Raw genomic sequence first — 21,810 nt, forward strand, 5'->3', positions numbered from 1 at the left:
ATGCCCAGACTGTCCCCAGCGAGGATGCACAGCCAGGAAAGAGTTTTTAGAACAGACCTTCGTAGGTACCAGGGCATGCCTAGCCTCGCCAGGATCCTGGGGCAGTTTGACCTTTTTGTGAATGGTACTTTGGGTCTCAAAACGAAAACCACCCCCTGTGGTTCCCGCACCTTCCTCATCAGGGCAAGGAGATCTGTTCCGGGCCAGGCGAGGCAAGAGGTCGTTTCTGTGGCAGGGGGCCTGCGGGCAGGTGACAGGAGGCGGAGGCGGAGGCGGCGCAGGACCCGCCCCCGCTACGCTCTCCTTCACGGGAAGTGATGTGGGGCCGGACGGAAAAAACCGCCAAGCACCCAAAAAAGGCCAGTCATTTGGGGTCCCAAGCTCCGTTTGGAAGGGAGTACCTAAGGGATTGAACACTACGGGGACGCAGTACCTCGAGGACTCAGCACTGCAGGGACGCAACGCCGCGGGGACAGCACCAAAGCCCAGAGCACCGAACCGGGTGAGTGCTCTCTCTATGTCCTCGGTGCCGCAGGTTGCAGGCGATCGAGCTGGCCCTGGGGCGACTAGGGGGACAGAGGATCTTCAGACGGGATGCTGGTCCCGTTAGGTTCCAGGGATTGGGGTCCAAGGTTTCCCCAAGTGAAATCTAAGTGTCAGAGTCCCCATAAGGAGGTAAGGAAAGGAAGGTCCACTCCACCCGGCTCTTGTTCCCTCGCTTGGGTTTTGACTTTAAAGTCTTTAGAGTCCCGCTGCTTGCAGAAGAGAAAGGCTCTCCCTTTTGCTGTAATTCAGAGAACCCAGCCTGTCAGCCAGGTCGCAGAGTTACCCTAATGGAGGCAGAATTAATGTGATGACACATTTTGGTCACTTTGTCAAGGCCGGGTCTCTACCCTGCAGCTGGGTATCGATTTAGAAATTGAGGTCTGAAATGTAGGCGATCTTGAGATCTCCTCAGCAACCCCCTGGCCCTTGCAACCTGCTCTTCCCTGGAGTGTTCCCCACAGGTTTCTCTTATAAACCCGAGGGCTAACAGCTGTTCCCGTTAGCTGTTCAGCCCCGCTGCCTGAGGGAGGCAGGAGACATTTTAAAATCCTTTCTTTAAAGCTTTCTGGAGAGTGAAAACAGCGTGGGAAAGGTAATCCTCACTTTTGGGAGGCGGACAGAGAAGGAGTCAAGGGTCAAGGTCAGCCTTGCTACGCAGTCAGCTTGAGGCCAGCCAGGGTTACGTGAGACCTGTCTCAAAAAAATAAAACCACAGCTGGGCGGCGGTGGCGCTCGCTTTTAGTACCAGCACTCGGGAGGCAGAGACAGGCGGATCTCTGTGAGTTCGAGGCCAGCCTGGTCTACAAAGGGAGTTCCAGGACAGACCCCAAAGCTACAGAGAAACCCTATCTCGAAAAACCAAAAAAATAAAAAAATAAAACCATTAGAAAAAAAAAAAAAAGATCCGGGCAGTGGCCCACGCCTTTAATCCCAGCACTCGGGAGGCAGAGGCAGGCAGATCTGAGTTCGAGACCAACATGGTCTACAAGAGCTAGTTCCAGGACAGGGTCCAAAGCTACAGAGAAACCCTTTGGGGGGCGGAGGAAGGAAGGAAGGAAAGAAAAAAGAAGTAAAAAGCATACAGCAATGCTGAGCAACACCTGAATGAGAATTGCTTTCTGTATTTTCCCTTGGTCTCCCTCCCTCCCCTCACACCATCCCCTGCTTCCTTTCCATAACCTGTCATAATTTTTGTGTATTTTTTTTTGTTTTTGTTTTTGTTTTTTTGTTTTTTTTCGAGACAGGGTTTCTCTGTGGCTTTGGAGCCTATCCTGGAACTAGCTCTGTAGACCAGGCTGGTCTCGAACTCACAGAGATCCACCTGCCTCTGCCTCCCAAGTGCTGGGATTAAAGGCGTGCGCCACCACTGCCCGGCTTGTGTATTTATTTTTGACAAATTTGTGTGTGTGTGTGTGGATGAAGGCCCATACATGTGCATTTATAGGGCAGAAGTCAATGTTGACTGTCTTCCTCCATTACTAGCCACTGTGTGTGTGTGTCTGTGTGTGTGTGTATGTTTGTCTTTTGTTTTTAAGATGGGAGTCTCGCTGTGTAGCTCTGATTGGCCTGGAATATACTACATAGACCAGACTGACCTTCAGCTCACAGTGATCTTCCTACTTCTGCCTCCTGAGTGCTAAGATTAAAGGCCTGGCCACCTTACTTTTGTTGAGACAGGTTTCTCACTGAACCTGGAGCTCCTTGTCTGGGCTGGTTGGTCAGTAAGTTCCAGGGGTCCTCCTCTCCATCCCCAAGCATTTGGATCATATACCTGTACCTTCACACCCCAATGTGGGCTTTGGGGATCTCAAAGCAGACTCTCCTGCCTGCACAGAAAGTACTTTGCCCATGGGGCCATCTCCCCTGTCATTGTTTTGGTTTTGATTTTATGAGACAAGGTCTGACTCTCATACCCAGGCTGACCTTGAACTGGTGACAATCCTACCTCAGCCTAGGAAGTGCTGGGATGATAGCTCTGTGCCACCATACCCGGCACTATAGCTGTGTGCCACCATGCTCAGCAGGCTGTTTGAGGTAATGAATATTTGTGCTTATGTTAGGTTTTTTTTTTTTTACACCCAGAATTCTTATAATTTTAACCTCTCTATTTTTTTTTTTTTTTGGTTTTTTGAGACAGGGTTTCTCTGTGGTTTTGGAGCCTGTCCTGGAACTAGCTCTTGTAGACCAGGCTGGTCTCGAACTCACAGAGATCCGCCTGCCTCTGCCTCCCAAGTGCTGGGATTAAAGGCGTGTGCCACCACCGCCCGGCCTAACCTCTCTATTTTATTCTTTGGTTAATTTTAAGTTAATTTTGTGTGTGGTGTGGGGTAGGGGGTCTAACTTTATCTCCTCAAATGTGGATATTCACTTTTCCCAGGAGTGTTTGTTGACATGACTGTTTGACCATTTGAATTTTGGTCCTTTGGCACCTCTGTTGAAAATAAATCAGATACAGACGTGGAGTTTGTGTCTGGATTTGTAGTCTTCTACGTACCGTACGTCTGTTACTACAGTGGTGGTACCCTGTCCAGATGATTGAGTTTTGAAGTTAGGACATGCCAGGCCTCCAGCTTTGCCCTCCTGTTTTACGGTTGCTCTTGGCCGTGGAAAGTCCCTTGCATCCTGTGGAGACTAAGGCCAGCTTCTCAATCCTGTTGCCTTGGCTTTTGAACGAATGCAATGCAGATGTTTTGAAGTGGGCAGGAGTCTCTGGGAAGCAGACTTTGCACTTCCTTTCCTGATACCTGTCTTCCTTTGCCTTCCCCATCTGTCAGGGTCCAGTCCCAACATAAATTATCTCTCTGACCAGTGTGGAGGCGTGGGAATAATTGAGACACAGTTCACACGGCAATAACAGGAGGGAGTCCCAGGGTTCGTTCAAACCCTGAAGATCACCCACATTTATTATCCAAACAGCTTTTATATCAAAAGGTAAACTGAGGAGGAAGTTTATTGGCATTTTGTTTCCGGGGTAGCGGGACTAAAGTCATATCTGCAGCTGTGGCTGCTCTGTCACAGAGCCTGGATTAACACCTCTCCCCAGGCGATCTCCACAATTACAAAGAACGGAGCAGAATATTGGCATATCCTGATCCTTTCAGAATGGCAACTCCTGTTTGGAAGGCTTTGTGACCACCTCTGTGTGGCCAGGCATGAGCTGTCCTGTAAGTTTGGCCGTACAGTGGAGGCCTGTATAATATTGCCCACACTTCACTCCTGTAGAAGCTCACACTACACCCTGGAATTGCCTCAAGTCTCTTTTTCCTTTCATGTCCCATACCCAACCTGAGCAAATGTTCCTGAGTCTACCTTGAGCACAACTAAATTTTTTTGTTTACAAACATTTTAAGTGGACAGAGAAATGTCTTAGCAGTTTAGAGCACAAACTGCTCTTCCTGAGGACCCAAGTGTGATTCCCAACACCCATATCAGGCAACTCACAGCTGTTTCTAACTCCAACTTCAGAGAATCCAATGCCCTCTTCTGGCTTCTGCCAGCATTGTATTCATACACACACACACACACACGTAATTTAAATAAATAAATAAACCTTCTAGTAGTTACATTTTCTGAATCAGATTGACTAGTGGCTAAGAGTACTTGCATTTTCAGAGGACCTGGGTTTGGTTCCTAGTACCACATGACAGCTCATTAACTGTCAATAATTCCAGTTCCAGTGGATCTGGTGCCCTCTTCTGGCCTCCGCAAACACTGCACTCTTGTGTTACATGTACATACATGCAAGCAAAACACATACACAGGAAATCAAAATAAATCTTTTAAAAATATTGCGTTTATTTATCATTTGTGTAGGATGTGTATGGGAGGTCAGAGAAAATCTTGTAGGAGTCGGCTCTTTTCTTTCACCACGTGGGTCCTAGGGACTTAACTCAGCTCGTATAGCTTGGTGGTGATCACAGAGATGCCTTGTCTACAGTGTGTGTTTGAAACAAGGCTTCGTTGTGCATCTCAGGATAGCTTGGAACCCAGTGAACAGCCCTGGCCTCAGCCTCCTGAGTGCTAGGTTTAGAGTCAGACAGACTGGGGTCGAATCATGACTTTCTCACACACACACACACACACACACAGAGAGAGAGAGAGAGAGAGAGAGAGAGAGAGAGAGAGAGAGAGAGAGAGAGAGAGAGAGAGAGTTGGGGCTTCCACTTAATCATCCCAGACTCTTTGGATATATAGGTGCCAGGGACTCAGGTGGAGCTTTCACCAGAACAAATTGTAATGTAAATATCTGTGCTAAAAGGTTGTTTGACCCACAAAGAGTCCCGACTCACAGGTTGAGAAGTACTGGTATAGTCCATACTTTTCTTAGCAAAGCATCTTCTTATAGACCTCCATTTCCTCCTGCTGCCCACTGCCTCCCACTGAATGAGAAATTGTAAGACTTCCCAGTGAGAACTGAATTAATTCGGCCTAGAAAGTATGATAACTAATTTTATGCATTTTATGTGTTTGGAATTATTTCAGCACAGTATGGAGTATCTGAACATACACACATAATGCATTTCCCAAATAAAATAGATTGGAAAAAAACAGGGTTTGCAGGGTAAAGTCTGAGCCCCTGAGAAGAAAATCCTTTTGCCCTTGTGTGATTGGCTCTTGAGAAAGTAGCTCTTGCCTTTGTATGCATCCACTCTCGGTGCCCTGTGAGATTTGTTTGGATTGTGTTTGCTCCTCTGCCTGGTGATCAGGAAATTTGAGTTGATGGTCTGGCTTCCCTTAAATTGATTACTCTGAGAGCAGACACTGGAAGCTAAGATAAAAGCTTTTAGTGAACAGGAAGTCCTGGTGTGAGGGGCAGGAATTGTGAACATCTAGCTGGCTAGGACCTTCCAGAGTGGGGACCCAGGGGTGTGCCCATCAGTTGTCTTGTATGATTGGGATCCATTAATGCATTGTATTTATTGCCAATTAAAATAGAGCATCTGGCCTAAAAGCGATTGGAATTTCCTTCCTTCCTTCTTCTCCTCCTCCCTTTCCTTCTCTTTCTGCCTCCTCCTTCCCTACTCTCTCTCTCTCTTTCTATCTCATTGGATCTCGTGTATGTCAGGCTAACCTGGAACTCACAGTATAGCTGAGGACGCCCTTGAACTTCTGATTGTCTGCATTCTGCTAGGATTATGGGTATGTGTTACCAAGCCCATGTGAAATTCTAATCTGAGGATGGGGTTCCAGATTTACCAAATTAAAACCATTAAATTTTTCTTTCTTCCTTTAATTTTGTCCCCCTGTTGAGTCAGGGTCTCAATGTAACAAGCTAGCTCTTGGCTACCCTGACTCTGCCTCTTGATTGCAGTGCTCACCATCACACCTCATTCCGAAATACAAACGTAAATGGTTCTAGTTAGAGATCATGCTCATACACAGGAAATGATTGTGTAAAGAATGATTGTCCAAAGAATGGCTGAGCTCTGGCTCGGGGGATGTGTGTCTCCGCATAGAATTTGTTAATGGCACCAGAGCTGAAAACAAGTCATAGAACTACTGGTTTTACTCTAGGCTTTCCTGGTAAAGGAGATCCATTATGTCTAACTGGGCAATTGATACCTTGTCTTCGCCTCTAGTGACACAAAAGTTCATGCCAGCCTGAGCTACAGGACACTCTGCCTCAAACAAACATACAATTCTTAGGTAACACAAATGAGCAGAAAGAGGTTAAGTCTGTCCAAGTTGCATAGACTCCGGGGTGGAGCCAGAGCTAGATCCAGGGTCCATGGCACAATGCCTGTCTCAGGAAATTATGCGTAGGGTGGGGTGTGACGGCCTTGCTGCTGTTCCTGAGGACCTGGGTTTGGTTCCCACCATCCACACTGTAGCTCACAACCATCCATAATTCTAGTCACAAGGGATCCAATCCCCTCTTGACCCCTCCAGGTACCAGGTGTACATTCATGCAGATGAAATACTCATACATACACAATATATTTTAAACATTTAAAAGAAAATTTGTAGCTCCAGTTCCAGGGGATCCAGTACCTCCTCCTCACTTCCATGGGCATGAATGACATACACACAGCAGAACCCCCATACACATAAAGTAGGGGGAAAAATCTAAAATTTTTAAAGGAAGGAAGGAAAGAAGGAAGGAAGGAAGGAAGGAAGGAAGAAAGAAAGAAAGAAAGAAAGAAAGAAAGAAAATCCTGTAAATGAACATGTTTTTATCTGCCCCTAGGAAAACCGTATTTCAAAGCCCCTGATTTTTTTTTTCACAACCTGGATGGTTAACTCATATTAAGCCTTACCAGCTGCCAGGTCAAAGCATAATAAAATCGGTTGCCAAGAAACGGAAAAGTCTGTTCTACCTTGTTTGCTGCGGTTTATCCCGCCGCATGGGCGGATGGTAGATCATCTGGGTGTTACCGTGCACTAATCTTCTGTGTATTTGTGTCACTAGAGGCGAAGACAAGGTATCAATTGCCCAGTTAGACATAATAGAGCTCTTTAATTCCTGCGTTATCCTAGCATGGGGATGTGAGGTGTACAGCTCCAATCTGTGCAGATGCATAGATAGAAATGTCTCGCTTGTGGCCGGGGATGCTGCTCATCATGGGCTTGCCCGGCACGCATTAACCTCTTTCTGCTCATTTGTGTTACCTAAGAATTGTGTGTTTGTTTGAGGCAGAGTGTCCTGTAGCTCAGGCTGGCATGAACTTACTATGTAGCTGAGATGACTTTCGACTTCCGATCCTCCTGCCTCCCACTTCCAAGTGCTAGGATTACAGGCCTGAGACCCCATTCTTGGTTTATGTGGTACTGGAGATTGAATCCCAGGTTTCATGTGTCCCAGGTGAACACTTAACCAACTAAACTACTTCCTGTGTCCTATGTAAAATAATTAAAAATAGCACAATAGAAGAAATATGGGGAAATAATCTAAAAATATTAACCCATAGTTGTGGGCAGGGTTTCTTTATTTCTAGCTGTGTTTGTTAATTTTCATTCCATATTTTTTGTTTCTTTGTTTGTTTTTGAGATAAGGTTTCTCTGTGTAGCCCTGGATGTTCTGGAACTCACTCTGTAGACCAGGCTGGCCTCGAACTCAGAGATCCGCCTGCTTCTGCCTCCAGAGTTCTGGTACTAAAGGTTTGGCCACCACTGTCCGACTTCCTTTCACATCTTGCTTGTACAGTTGTGATGGCCAGAATGAGTGCAGCCCCTGAAGAGAGCCTGAGAGGACCCTGGGTGGCCCAGCAGGCTGCTGGTTGTTCGGAGCTCATCTTATCTTACTAGAGACCAGGATAACCCTTCATTAACCTTCTTTACTCTGTATGAGAACATAAAGTAGACTGTGGTGTCTGTGGCAAACTAACTCATCTCTGTGTCCCAGGCCACGTGCTTGAAAGAGCCAGCACTGCAGGGATCACTGGGATGCTTTTAGCTCCCACGTCGCTGGTGATCAGTTACTGGGTGTCCCACTAGCAGCTTTCACAGGGGTCATCGTCCCACCCCTGTCTATCTTTCTATCTGGGGCAGAGTCTTTTACAGTCCCAGGCTGGTCTCATGCTCACTGTATAGCCCAGACTGGCCTTGAACTTGTGTTTCCCTTCCCTCTGTCTTTGAAGTGCTAGGATTATAGAGACATTTTTGGGCACCACAAAAATGAACAGCTACTGCTGGTGTTGCATTGGTACTGGCCAGAAGATGCCACTGAACAACCAGTGCACAGGGAAATGATGGGTTAGCTGGGCCAAATGTAGACAGTAGTGAAACTGAGAAACCCTGCCACAAAATCACTGAGTCTCTTTGACTTGCAGCTTCCTGAGTGAGATGTCTCCTCCATTGTGAAAAGTTAACTGTATCTAATTTTGCCAACTTTTCCCTTACCTCAAGTCTCATATGTTAAAGATGGAGTTAAGGCTCCCATCTATGCTTGTGGTGGTTTGAATAAGAATGGCCCCATAGGCTCATATATTTGAATCCTTAGTCATCAGGGAGTGGCACTGTTTAAGAAGGAGTAGGAGGATTAGGGGGTGTGGCCTTGTTGGAGTGGGTGTGGCCTTGTTGGAGGAAGTATACCACTGGAGGTAGGCTTTGAAGTTTCAAAAGCCTGTGCTCTGGATCAGTATGTAACTCTCAGCTATTGCTCCAATACCATGTGTGCCACCATACTCCCTGACATGATGATAATGGACTGAACCTCTGAAGCTGTAAATTAAATGTTTTCTTTTAGAAGAGTTATCATTGGAGGACCAGGCATGGTGGCAGAAGACTTTAATCCCAGCACTTGGGAGGCAGAGGCAGGAGAATCTCTGTGAGTTAAGGCCTGGTCTACAGAGCGAGTTCCAAGACAGGCTCCAAAGCTACACAGAGAACCCCTGTCTCGGGGGGGGGGGGGTTGTCATGGTGACAGTGTCTCTTCACAGCAATGGAACACTGACTAAGACAATGCATGTACATACTTCTATTTCCTGCAAGGTTGCTACTGAGTAGTGGGGTCTGAGAACCCCGCCCTCTGGAACTAGTGATGTCCTTATTGAGGATCAGGTTGACTTCATGAGAAGGGTAGACCTGTGGCCAAGCTAGAGGCTGGACTGAAATGCCTATTTGTGTGACCCCAATGGGCATATAATCAAATGGTGCCAAGGACCTGGGCATACAAAGCCTGTGGGCGCCTCACGCCTTCAGCTTACCTGGGCCTGCGCTTCCTGAACTCCCAGCAGACACCTATAGTTTCGTGCCACGGGCACCAAGGAAACAGCAAGACTGTGCAGTATCTTCATTGATTCTGCCTTCTGAGAGCCTTTCTGCATTTGAGAGTCAGGAATGGAAACCTCTCCTAACTCGGCAACTCATTTTGCCGCCCAGATAAGAAAACCTCGTTGGTTACACTGACAGAATTGTGTAACTTTAGATCTGGTTGGAAGGGGCCTTGGAAATCATGTGGTTTCCCCTCAACCTCCTAGGTCTGGAGCTAGGTCTCATACTACTGAGTGATTGATAGCGGGGGGGGGGGGTTCTGGGAGGAACTTTTTGCCGTCTCTAGGCTGATATTTCAGCAGGCAGTTCAAAATTAGGCTGTTTGAGTGCTTCAAAGAAGTGACATTTATTACTTTTGTATGTATGTATTTATTTAGAGATAGACTATCACGTACCCCTAACTGTCCTAGAAATCCTTATATAGCTAAGGATGACCTCGAACTTTCAGTTCCCCTGTCTTGACTTCCCTGTACCTTGGGAACTGAACTCAAGCGAGGCGAGAATTCCAGCAGTGGGGCTGCCTTGCCAACCCCAAGAGTGACCTTCAGATGGAATTTTACTAACCACTAAGGCATCTTCCTTGAAGCTGTCTGAAATGACCAAGTATATTGTGGTCTTGATTTACCCAGGAGACTTCCGGTGTCGGTCATGATGGCTCTATTGATCCTTTATGGTGAATTTTCTGTCAGCCTGCAGAGGTCTTCTCTTATGAGTTATTTCTTCCCACTTCATGCCATCTGTGTGTGTCTATCTCCGTAACATCCATTGCTAGTTAAAATCATTTTGTTCTTGTTTATCTTGCTTTCGGCCTGTCTCTTCCTGCTAACACTCGCTCTCTGTGAGCACAGTTCTCCCTGGGAGCAGCTGTGGCTGACTACCTAGAAAATACCTAGAAGATGATGAGTGTTAAGTTAATAATGAACAGGGAGCTGGAGAAGCCTGCTTCCCTTTTCCTCTTCTACATTTTTTGTTGTTGTTTGATGCCATGTGCGAGTGCCTGCATGCATGTCTGTGCACCACTTGCGTGCCTGGTGCCCTCAGAGGCCGGAAGAGGGTGTCAGAGTTCCTGGATCTGGTGTTAAAGGTGGTTGTGAGCCCATATGTGGGTGCTGAGAATCAAATCTAGGACCTCTGCAAGAGCAGCAAGTGCTCTTAACCACTGAACCATCTCTGTAGCGCCTGAACTTTCTTTAAAAATCAAATCCAAAATACCAGTTTATTAGTATATAGATAATAGAACTGGTTTTTGTTTTCCTGTTTGTGTTTTTTGAGATAGGGTTTCACTGTGTAGCCCTGACTATCCCGGAACTCATTCTGCAGACCAGGCTGGCCTTGAACTCACAGAGATTTGCCTGCCTCTGCCTCCCTAGTGCTGGGATTAAAGGCTTGCGCCACCACTGCCTGGCAGGAAATAGAACTATTAAAGAGACTAATTTCCTTTCAGATTCTATTACTTTTCATGTGTGTGAATGTTTAGCCTGTGTCCACAGGAAGTCCAGCAGGCGTTGGATCCCCTGAAACTGGAGTTACATATGGCTGTGAGCCACCGTGTGGGTGCAGGGAATTGAATCCAGATCCTCTGTAAGAACAACCAGTGCTCTGAAGCACTGCGCCATTGTCCAGGTCCCCTTAAAAAAATAACCCCAGTGCAGGTATTCCTCCTAAACAATGACAACCACCACCACCACCTCTCTAGGAAGCAAACACAGAAAGAGAAGGTTGCTGTGAACACTGACTCATGTAAGGACAGAGAACCAAACCCCCCAGAGCCGTGATGCTGCTGGGAACCAGATTAGCGTGTTAAGTCACAGGAGGAGTTTCGGTTGTTTCTCTAACACTTCTTTTTTTTTTTTTTTTTTTGGTTTTTCAAGACAGGGTTTCTCTGTGGCTTTGGAGCCTGTCCTGGAACTAGCTCTGTAAACCAGGCTGGTCTCGAACTCACAGAGATCCGCCTGCCTCTGCCTCCCGAGTGCTGGGATTAAAGGCGTGCGCCACCATCGCCCGGCTCTCTAACACTTCTTAAGAAGCAACGTACTTTGTGTCTCATTTGGAGATTGTAATCTGTTAGGTGTGAGGTTAGGTCTGAGGAAGTGGTGATTTTTTGTCTATTTAATGTGTATTAGTGTTTGGCCTGCATGAATGTATGGGGATCATGTCTATTCAGTGCCCAAGCCAGGAGACCAGAAGAGGGTATTGAATCCCCTAGGACTAGAGTTACTGAGGGTTGTGAGCCAGTCTTCCCCTCACACTGCTGACCTTGGCTTTTACAGTTGGTGATTTGTTGCCATGGCAGCCTCATCTTATTAAGCATGCAATCAAGTGTGGGTGCTGGGAATGAAACCCAGTCCCCTGCAAAATAGCGTATGTTCTTAATCACCGAACTGTCCCTCCAGCCCAACAGAATCGGGTTTTCTTTAAAATACTTCCCAGCAGGCTCTGGGACCCACTGATCCACTCTTCTACTCTGAGGTACTAATTTAAGGTTCAGAGAATATGAGCCGGGGACATGGAGCCCCGACTCCGCCTCATTCAGAAAACAGTAAGGGAGATTCTCAAGGCAGAGGCAGCACACGCAGCCTCAAAAGTTGTTGGCTCATTGCTTTTTTGCTCTGTTTGCTTGTTGCTAACCAGGCTGGTGTCAAACAGGAAGCCCACAGGCACATCTTTCCTTTCTGGTACGCAGTGTCCCGAGAATTAGGTATTAGACATGGGGGCTGTAAAGCCCTCCATAACGGTGAAAACCCAAGTGTTCTTCTGACCCCAGCAATGTGAACCCCACCTGGGAATGTGCTAGAAAGGCGAATTCACAGCCCTACGCCAGACCCACTGGATCTGAAGCTGGTCAGCCCAAAGCCTGTATTTCAAAACTACTCTGGCACCCTGGTGACCACACAGCCGAAGAACTACTGTCTACGGTTCATAGCCCAATCGTTCCTTAACACTGCTGACCCTGGCTTTTGCAGTTGGTGACTCACTAGCCTGGAAGCCCTAGTTTATTAAGCAAGCCATCTGGTTTGCTTTGGAATGCTTATTTAAAACCTGAGCTGCCCTTAGGATCTTTTCTTGGAATACTACACCAGGTGGAGAACACACAAATTCCTGCCCAGCACCTGCCCTGGGCGAGGCTCTGGGCTGGGAGCGCGTAGTTGCTGTTTTGCTCTCCCAGTCATCCTGCTGGGTAGATACTGTGGTAGAGGTTGAACATGGCCTTCACCTACACACTTCTCACCCAGTCATGGCTCCGCATTTGGCTATCCGTTGTCTTCCCAGCACAGTGGCTCTCAAACTTTAGGCAGCACCAGGGAGTCCTTGGAGAGGTCGTCATCAATGCGGACTCTCTAGGTCTCCCTGGAAGGGATGGATCCTTATTCAGAAGCCCAGGTGGGGCTTGGAGCTTGGGGTCTTCGTCAAAGTCCCAGAGGATCTTCCCTTGGTCATCAGACCGTACTTGGGAATGTATATCTGGAGCTGCTGCCTCCCCTAGCTGGTTGGAACAGACCATCCTCCAGGCTTCCAGAGGTCTTGTGGTACTCGGAGGTCTTGGGTGCTGACCGGGAAACTAGCAGAAGACATAGGAAGACAAATGGGTGGCATTTTGTAGCGAAGCGAAGTCTCGGGTGCCTGGATGCTTCTGTGGCTTGGCTGCCTCTTCAAGGCTGCCAGCCTGTTGTGTTGGTTTTGAGCAACTTGTGATCATTTCTGTTACTTCCCCCCCAGTTTTGTAACCTTTCCTATGGCAACGTTGTCCTTGTGTGTGGGGGGAGTTCAGATGTGAGCAACTTCCTGCGAACCCCAGTTAACATCTATGGAATAGTGAATTGCTTCAGCTTTGAGGTCAGAAATGGGTTTCATGTACTCAATGATAAGAGCCCTTATTTTTCAGATGGGATTGACATAGTGAGTCATTTGGCAGCCCAGTGGGGCACTAAATGACTTGGCACCACTCTGAAGGAGGACAGTAAGACACGCTCTGAAAACAGACTTCAGGTGTGGTGCCTGGCGTCATTTGTGAGATCATGTGTCTATCCATTTCTTACTACAATAAATACCCCAGGCAGTTCTAGGGACATGCCCAATCCCTAAAGTGCTTACTGCACAGACATAAGGACCTGAGTTCAATCCCCGGAACCACATACAAAAGCCAGATGTGTTGCTGGGCATGGTGGAATAGGCCTTTAATTCCAGTACTCAGAGGCAGAGGTAAGCAGATCTCTTGAGTTTGAGGCCAGCCTGGTCTACAGCGTGAATTCGAAGACAGCCAGGGCTGTTATACAGAGAAACCCTGTTTCAAAACAAAACAAAACAAACAACCAAGCCAGGTGCTGTGTGGTGTGCATAATAATCCCAGCACTGAGGAAACAAAGATGGGGTTTGCTGGCCACCCAGCCGAGTCAAACCTGTAAGTGGTCAGTCAGTGAGAGATACCATCTCATCTAAAAATGAAGAAGAAACAAGATGCTGAGGAGATGACTCAGTGGGTAAAGGTGCCTGCTGCCAAGCCTGACCACCTGAGCTTAATCCCCCAGTCCCACACGGTAGAAGAAGAGAACCAACCCTCTAAAGCTCTCCTCTTCCTCCACGTGGGGGCTATGGTGTGGGCAACCACACCGACACCTGCACACACATGCATACAAAATAGATAAATGGAAATGCAGTAAGCTGAAAAACCTAGGTGCACAACTCTTGATAAGCAGCACACACGCGCATGCGCATACACACACACACGCACTCCTTCAGAGCTCTCACGGTGGGCAAAGGGTAATCTGTATGAAAACAGAGTTGGCACTAGCCTTTGTAGAGGAGAGTGGTTAATGTTGTTGAACTATTAAAATTTCTTAAAAGATTTATTTATTTGTCATGAGTGTGTGCCTGCATGTATGTCCATGTACCATGTGTGTGCAGTGCCTTCAGAGGCCAGAAAAGGGTGGTGGCCCCCTGGAATTGGAGTTACAGATAGTTGTGAATCACCATGTGGGTGCTGGGAACTGAACCCAGGTCCTCTGCAAGGGCAGCCAGTGCTTTTAATCATTGAGTCATCTCTCCAAATCCCCAACTATTAAATTTTTAAGTATGTCTTAATCCTGACACAAATTGTGTAAGACAGAAATGGAGAAAATTTCACACACACACACACACACACACACACACACACACACACCAAACGAGCATTGGAGGGGTGTGATGGGGCAGGCCTTTAATCCCAGCATTTAGGAGGTAGAGGCAGGTGGCTCTCTTTGAATTTGAGGCTAGCTTGGTGAGTTCCAGGCCAGCCAGGGATGTATAGTGAGATCCTGTCTCAAAACTGCCAAAGCCAAAAAGAAAGAAAGAAAAAAAGAAGTCACAACCTTGCTTCCAGGAAGGCATTTGTGCTTAGAGCACTTTGCCTACTTCTTGCTAAGAATGCTTCTTCAGCCAAAGTTAGAGTGCCTCCCACTGGGCACAGCTGGGGCCACCGCTATCATACACACAGAATTATGGAAACACTGTCTCTAGTCTTCAGTGGCTTTTCAAAACAGTAGCCGGCATTGGTTTTACAGTTGAAAAGATCCAGGCCAGAGACCCAGTTTCTAGGGTTGTAGGCCTTTTAGGGCCTTAAGGTCTCTGATGGTCTCTGGCAAACTGGGAGGGTTGGTCACCATGTCGGCAACCTCCTGACCCACGGGTGACGGTAAGGAAATCAACCTCCGGGGTTCTGTTCAGTCGCCCAGATGATTGGTATAGTGAAACCTGCCAGCCTGCTGCAGTCAAGACTTCTGGGCCATATGTCAGTGCCCTTTTCCTTCTGTGCCACACACTGCTCGGTCTCCTTCGCTGTTTGGTGTCCCCGTGCCTCATCAGTAAGGAGCAGCGCACTGGAAGATGTCAGAACTTGTTCTAAAAGGCACGTTGATGACTGTGTTGAGGGACAGCTGGCTGATTGACAGCATGGATGGGGCAGGGAAAATGAAATATAAACTAATAAAAAGCACGAAAAGCAATACAGTCAGCAGGAGCCGTTTATTGACGAGGCAAATTAGCTTTTGTGGCAATGGCTGTTACTAATCATATACCCCAGGCCAAACAGCTTTTTTAAAAAGAGCACTGTTTCTTTACTTGTGTAAGTGTGTGTGTGTGTGTGTGTGCGTGCTGTCTCTTTTGTGCCACAGCGCATGCATGAAAAAGTTGATTTTCTTCTTCCTTCATGTGGTTTCCAGGGATCAAACTCAGGTCTCAGTCCTGGCGCCCATACCCAGTGAGCCACCTTGCTGTCCCCACAAACAGCTTTAAGTACTTTAGAGGCATTGTGTAATCTGGTCCTTCTAACGTAATCCTGTTTCTTTTCTGGTTTCACAAATGGGCCAGCGGGGCAGAAAGGTGGGGTGATTTTCTCAATGCTCCACAGCTGGAGTGGTTTGCACAGTCAGTCCTTCCCCAGAGTCCAGGGCCTTAGTGTCCTATGTCAGTATAGGTCCTCAATCCTAGAGACAGTGTGGCCAGTTCAGAATGTCTATTCTGATGTCCTGGATCACTCAAGAAAAACAACCACATTTTATCTGCATTAATTAATTTTTAAATCAAGGTTACATAAAATATTGTTCTATAAGGCTTATTAGTATTACTATTTTTATATTATTTATTTAGCTAGTTTTTCGAGACAGGGTTTCTCTGTAGCTTTGGAGCCTGTCCTGGAACTAGCTCTATAGACCAAGCTGGCCTCGAACTCACAGAGATCCGTCTGCCTCTACCTCCTACCTGGCTATTATTATTATTTTTTTTTTTGGTTTTTCGAGACAGGGTTTCTCTGTGGCTTTGGAGCCTGTCCTGGAACTAGCTCTTGTAGACCAGGCTGGTCTCAAACTCACAGGGATCCGCCTGCCTCTGCCTCTGCCTCCCGAGTGCTGGGATTAAAGGCGTGCGCCACCATCGCCCGGCTATTATTTGTTTTTTTGAGACAGGGTTTCTCTGTGTAACAGCCTTGACTGTCCTGGAACTCTCTCTGTAGACCAGGCTGGCCTCGAACTCACAGAGATCTACCTGCCTCTGTCTCCCAAGTGCTGGGATTAAAGCCAGCTTAAAGCAAGGCTTATTATTAAAACAAAACAAAAGCAAAAACAAAACGAAAACCCAGCAGGCTCTCCACCTCCAGTCCTTTCCAGTTCCGTTGTCACTCAGCTTGCTGACTTTGCTGGTCCTCGCACGTCTAGGCTCTAAATGACACATGTATTTCCATGGCCATTTTTTTTTCGTGTTTAGGTGTTGTCTCTTGACACTCGATTGTGGAATAAGAGTGGTTAGTTCATTTTCCCCAGCACCTCTCCCACACATGTGCAACGTCAGTCCCTTTCCACTCCACAGACAGGAGAGGTTTTGGCTTGGTTTTATATCGAAACAGGGTTTCTCAATGTGTAGCCTGGCCTGGGACTGGCTGTGCAGGCCAGACTGGCCTTGCAATCCTTCTGCACCACAGACTTGTCCTACCATGCTTTTTTGGCTTTTGCTGGTTTCTTCTAAGAGTTTTACATTTTCAGGCTTCTTCTTTAAGGCTTTAGTCCAGATTCGGCCACTGGTTGGGACAATGGACTTTGCACATTAGTCCATGGCCCAGTTCATCCGTAACCTCGACAGGCAGGCCCTGGAGCTGGTAAACGCTGCTGTGATTTAATCCAAATCTGAACTGGCCACATTTTGGCACTGGTTTCAACAACTTCTGCTGAGCTCCCTAAAGCTTATTCAGAGCATGAAAAAGAAATGATCCAAAGTGTTAAACCTGGTAGCTTCAGACAGCTCACAGTTAAGGGAGCTATGATGAACGTTTGGGTGAACACTGAGGTACGAATGTGGTTTTATATTGGGGAGAGCATTGGAAAACGTGGCATCATTGGTGATGATACTGGAAGACGAATCTTTAACATCTGATTTATTTGAGTTCTTATTCAAATGCTGTGGACCATGTACAATGAAACGAGCTGTCAGGAGGAAGAAAAGACTGTTGTTGCATTGAGTTGATGTTTGTGTAGGCTAACCTGTTTTACTCTTGTGCCTGTGGATAGCCAATTTGCACCAATGAGGAATCTCTACTCTGTTTCCATTATGTGTTCTTAACTCTCTCATTGAAAACTAAGTAACCAGCTGGACATCTAATCCCAGCACTCAGGAGGCAGAGGCAGGCAGATCTCTGTGAATCTGAGACCAGCCTGGTCTACAGAAATATTTTCAGGACAGCTAGGCCTACACAGAGAAACTCTGTCTCAAAAAACAAAATAAGAAAATTAAGTAACCATTTGTGTGAGTTTATTTCTAAATTCTCTATTCTGCGCCACTAGTGTGTTTGTTTTCATGGCAGTACCTTACTGTTTTGATTACTGTAGTTTTGTAATAGTTTGGAATTAGGAATCCCATTTTCTTTCTTTCTTTTCTTTCTTTCTTTCTTTCTTTCTTTCTTTCTTTCTTTCTTTCTTTCTTTCTTTCTTTCTTTCTTTCTTTCTTTCTTTTTTTGAGACAGGGTCTTACTGTGCAACTTGGGCCAGGCTGGAACTTGTTCAGTCCTCTCATCTCAGGCTCTGCATACTGTGATCATAAATGTGCATCGCCATGTCCCGTTTCCATCTTCCTGTTTGGGTGATTCCATAGGAGTGTGTGTGTGTGTGAACATGTATGTATATGTGTGTGCATGAACATGTGTGTATGTATATGTGTGTATGTGCAGGAGCATTGTGTAATCTTTAGTATTCTCTGTAGATAGGTTCATATTGCTAGCAAAGAGCTATTTAACTTCTTAGCATTTTTGGTACTGTGGCTTGAACTCAGCACGAGTTTCTCGGCTCCCTCTGTCATTTCTTTCTTTTTATTTTTAAGATCTATCTATCTATCTATCTATCTATCTATCTATCTATCTATCTATCTATAGATCTATCTATCTCTCTAGATATAGCTCTATCTATCTATCTATCTATCTATCTATCTATCTATCTATCTATCTATCTATTATGTATATAGTGTTCTGGCACCAAATTTCATTATAGATTGTGAGCTAGCATGTGGTTGCTGGGAACTGAACTCAGGACCCCTGGAAGAGTAGCCAAGTGTTCTTAACTTCTGAGCCATCTCTCCAGCCCCCTTCTGTCATTCTTACTGGATGCTCTAGTTTCTCTCTTGTACCTGGTTGCTCCAGCTGTGACCTTTAGGACCATGCTGAAGGCAGTGATGAGGTGAGCATCTGTCTTGGCCTTGGTCTGAGGAAGGCTTTCAGCATCTCAGCAGTGACAATGATGTGGGCTGTGACTTCGTCACATGTGTCCCTGCTGTGGCATGGGGAATTCCCCTATACCTGATTTGTTGAGAACTTTCGTCATAAAAAGATTGATCTTTTTTTTTTTACTATTTATTAGATTTTATTTTAGAGAAAATGATCAACAAAATGTTGCAAATTATATATCCTACACAGAGTATAGACTACAATGTAAAGCAACTTATCTTTCATTATGAGTTCCTCAGTTGCCTCTTACTTTGAATCACTTTGAAAAACAAGGGAGGCAAATATTTGTTATTGAGATTATCTTTAGAGATCATGGATTTTGTAATCATCAAAGCGGATCATTTCAGGGTGGACACCTAAAATCCTTTCTAACAAAAATAGCATGCTTCTGAGTATCTGTGCAAGTGTATGAACTTGGCACAAGTAAGCCATGAATCTAAGAAAAGAAAATATTGCAATATGTAGAAAGGAAGGATTGATCTTTTTCAAATATCTTTAAAAATGATTTATGTATTTTTATTTTATGTGCACGTATGTGTGTATGAGGGTGTCAGATTTCCCCGGAACTGGAGTTACAGTTGTGAGCTGCCATGTGGATGCTGGAAATTGAACCCACTCACTGAGCCATCTCTCCAACCCCTTACAGTTTTTGTTTTGTTGTCAAATATCTTGATGATCTTGTTGTTTTTGTCCATTTTGTTAATGTGTATGTCATATTTATTTATTGGGAGCTGGAGAGATGGCTCAGGGGTTAAGAGCACTTGCTGCTCTTGTAGAGGACCTGGGTTCACTTCGTACTGGGACACTCAAAACCACTTGTAATTCCAGTTCTAGGAGATCTAACACCTCCTCAGGCACCTGCACACACATAGAGGCAAAAAGACACACATATACAACTAAATAAAAATTTTAAATAATTTATTTGTTTTGGTCTTATGTATAAACGCCCATACTACTGTTGCAGAGGACCCGGATTCAATTCCCAGGACCTACACAACAGCTCCCAACCTCTACAAGAGTGATGGGTGCTCTGAGCTGCAGGATCTTCTCTCCAGCCCCCTTTCACCGGCTTTATGGAGGAGAGTTCTGGCCTCTCCTTTGTCTTGCGGAAAGAACAGTTTGCATATTATGAGGAGCTTGGGTCAGAGGTGTGGCCACATTTGCAGCCAGAACACCAAATAAGTGTTTTGTCATGGTCATCCAGACCAGAATTTTTTTTTTAATGGAATAGGGATGAGACTAGGGAAGATGTGACCAATGGGAAATGCGAGAGGAGAGGGCGGGCGGAGCTGTAGTTACTGAAGTTACTGAAGACTCAGGGAGGGGAAAGGCCGGACTGGAGCAACAGAGAGCAAGGTAGGCTTGCTGAAGGCAGAACATGATGACTTGGGGGTGCTAGTGGGTGTCTGGGTGCGGGCTGGGGCAGGTGGAGCTCCATCTCTGGCCAGTCATTTGCATGTGCTCTTCCCTGCTGTTTGTTTGAGTCAAGCTTTACCTTTGTAGAGAAATCACAGTAAGAAACCACATGTGCCTTCATAAAGGAGGGAAAGTAAGAGTGGAGGCGCTGCCCCCAAAGCCCGGCGCAGTTAACAGTCTGCTTGCTCTGTGTGAGAGAGCCCGCCGGATTGACCCCAGGGAAATCACTTGACTGCTTCGCCCAGCCATATGACCAGCAGCTGAAACTCATTAGCCGGATTGTGGCTTCCTGTGGAGAAGCGTGGCTTCAAAATCGGGTAGGGTAGACTGCTTTCCAAGAGATTCTTTGGGAAAATGTTCCTAAGTAAGCTATTTTAGCCTTTGCCGTTCCTCTTTGTTGTGATATTAGACAAAAGGTGACCTTGTAAACGAGGAGGTGTGATCCCAAGTTGTCAGTTGTTGGTGCCTTGGCAACTCCAGGTTAAAGGTTTAGGAAAAACACACCGGGTTCTCCTCTCCTGCCTCAGGTATGGTTTGCGTCTGTTCTTGTTTTTTCTTAGAGTGGTTCCTAGGTCTGCCAAGCCAATTTCTAGCTAATGAAATGGTTAATTGTGTTAGGTTTGAAAGTGCAGGCCCCTGTCTCAGAGCTTGGAGCAGGGAAGCACTGAGTAATGGGAATGGTCTCGTACATGAGTCTTTCCACTTCGGGGCAGTTTGGTGCAGGTGGCTCTCCAACTTATCAATGTCTTCGTTTCAAGGAAGAATCCATTCCTGCCCTCTCTCCATGCCTCTCCATGTTGTCTTCCTTCTGTGCATGTTGGAGACCAAACTTCTTCTGTGTATGTGTTCCAGTACTGGTCCGTGTAGAGGTTGGTGGGCAACCTCAGATATCCTCCTCTGTGGCTTCCACTTTTTCTTTTGTTGGGTTGTTTGTTTTTTGACAGGGTATCTCTGTGCAACTCTGGCTGTTCTGTAGACCAGGCTGGCTTTGAACTCACAGAGATCCACCTGCCTCAGCCTCCCAAGTGCTGGGATTAAAGGCACGCGCCACCACCACCTGGCTTTCATCTTCTGTATCAAGACAAGGTTTCCCTTGGAGCCCGCGGCTCTCTAGTTCGGCAATGCTGGCTCTCTGCTTCCACAGTGCTGGGATTACAGCTGTCTACTCCCATGCCCACTTTTTTTTTATTTTTCGAGACAGGGTTTCTCTGTGGTTTTGGAGCCTGTCCTGGAACTAGCTCTTGTAGACCAGGCTGGTCTCGAACTCACAGAGATCTGCCTGCCTCTGCCTCCCGAGTGCTGGGATTAAAGGCGTGCGTCACCATCGCCCGGCTCCATGCCCACTTTTTATATGAGTTCTGGGGTTGGCACTCAGGTCCTCAAGTTTGAGGTGGCAATCCATCTCATCACCTGAAATTCCTCTTTCTTAGAAAGACAATGGCTATACTGGTTTTGGGCCCATTCTTTGAATCTCTTTTAACCCCTGACCGCGTCCATATATGAAAATGGTTCCATCCTGAGATACTGCAACTTAGCACTTTCATGTGAAAATTATGGGGAAAGATGATCCAACTTGAAACATAATATCACCCTTTGAAAGTCTGCCTTCTCAAGACTGGAGAGGCGGGTCAGTGGTTAAGAGCACTGGCTGCTTTTGCAGAGGACCCTTATGTCTGATCCACAAGTTGCAGGTAGAGAGAGAGCCCAGGACTGGGCCTGGAGTGGGCTCTTGATACCTCAGTGCCCACTCTCAGTGATACACCTCCTCCAACAAGACCACGCCTCCTGATCCTTCCTAAACCATCTGCCAGCTGGGAATCTGACATTCCAATATGAGCCTCTGGGGGTCATTCAGACCACCACAAAGTGCTTAGCTGGGCTATACCACAAACAATACAAAA

General features: G+C 46.4%; 1 protein-coding gene and 1 pseudogene across 1 annotated transcript in view; both read left to right on the forward strand.

Moving 5' to 3' along the window:
- The first annotated feature begins 66 nt into the window (after positions 1 to 66).
- Positions 67 to 21,810, forward strand: part of Rab27a (RAB27A, member RAS oncogene family) — a 56,810-nt gene continuing 35,066 nt past the window's right edge. Inside the window, exon 1 of the mRNA XM_057768904.1 lies at positions 67 to 502. The gene's annotated coding sequence lies outside the window, so the exon portion shown is untranslated. The remainder of the gene's footprint in view (positions 503 to 21,810) is intronic.
- Positions 16,835 to 17,154, forward strand: LOC130873532 (ATP synthase subunit g, mitochondrial-like; annotated as a pseudogene).

Source organism: Chionomys nivalis, chromosome 4 (genome assembly GCF_950005125.1).
Source record: "Chionomys nivalis chromosome 4, mChiNiv1.1, whole genome shotgun sequence".
Lineage (NCBI taxonomy): Eukaryota > Metazoa > Chordata > Mammalia > Rodentia > Cricetidae > Chionomys > Chionomys nivalis.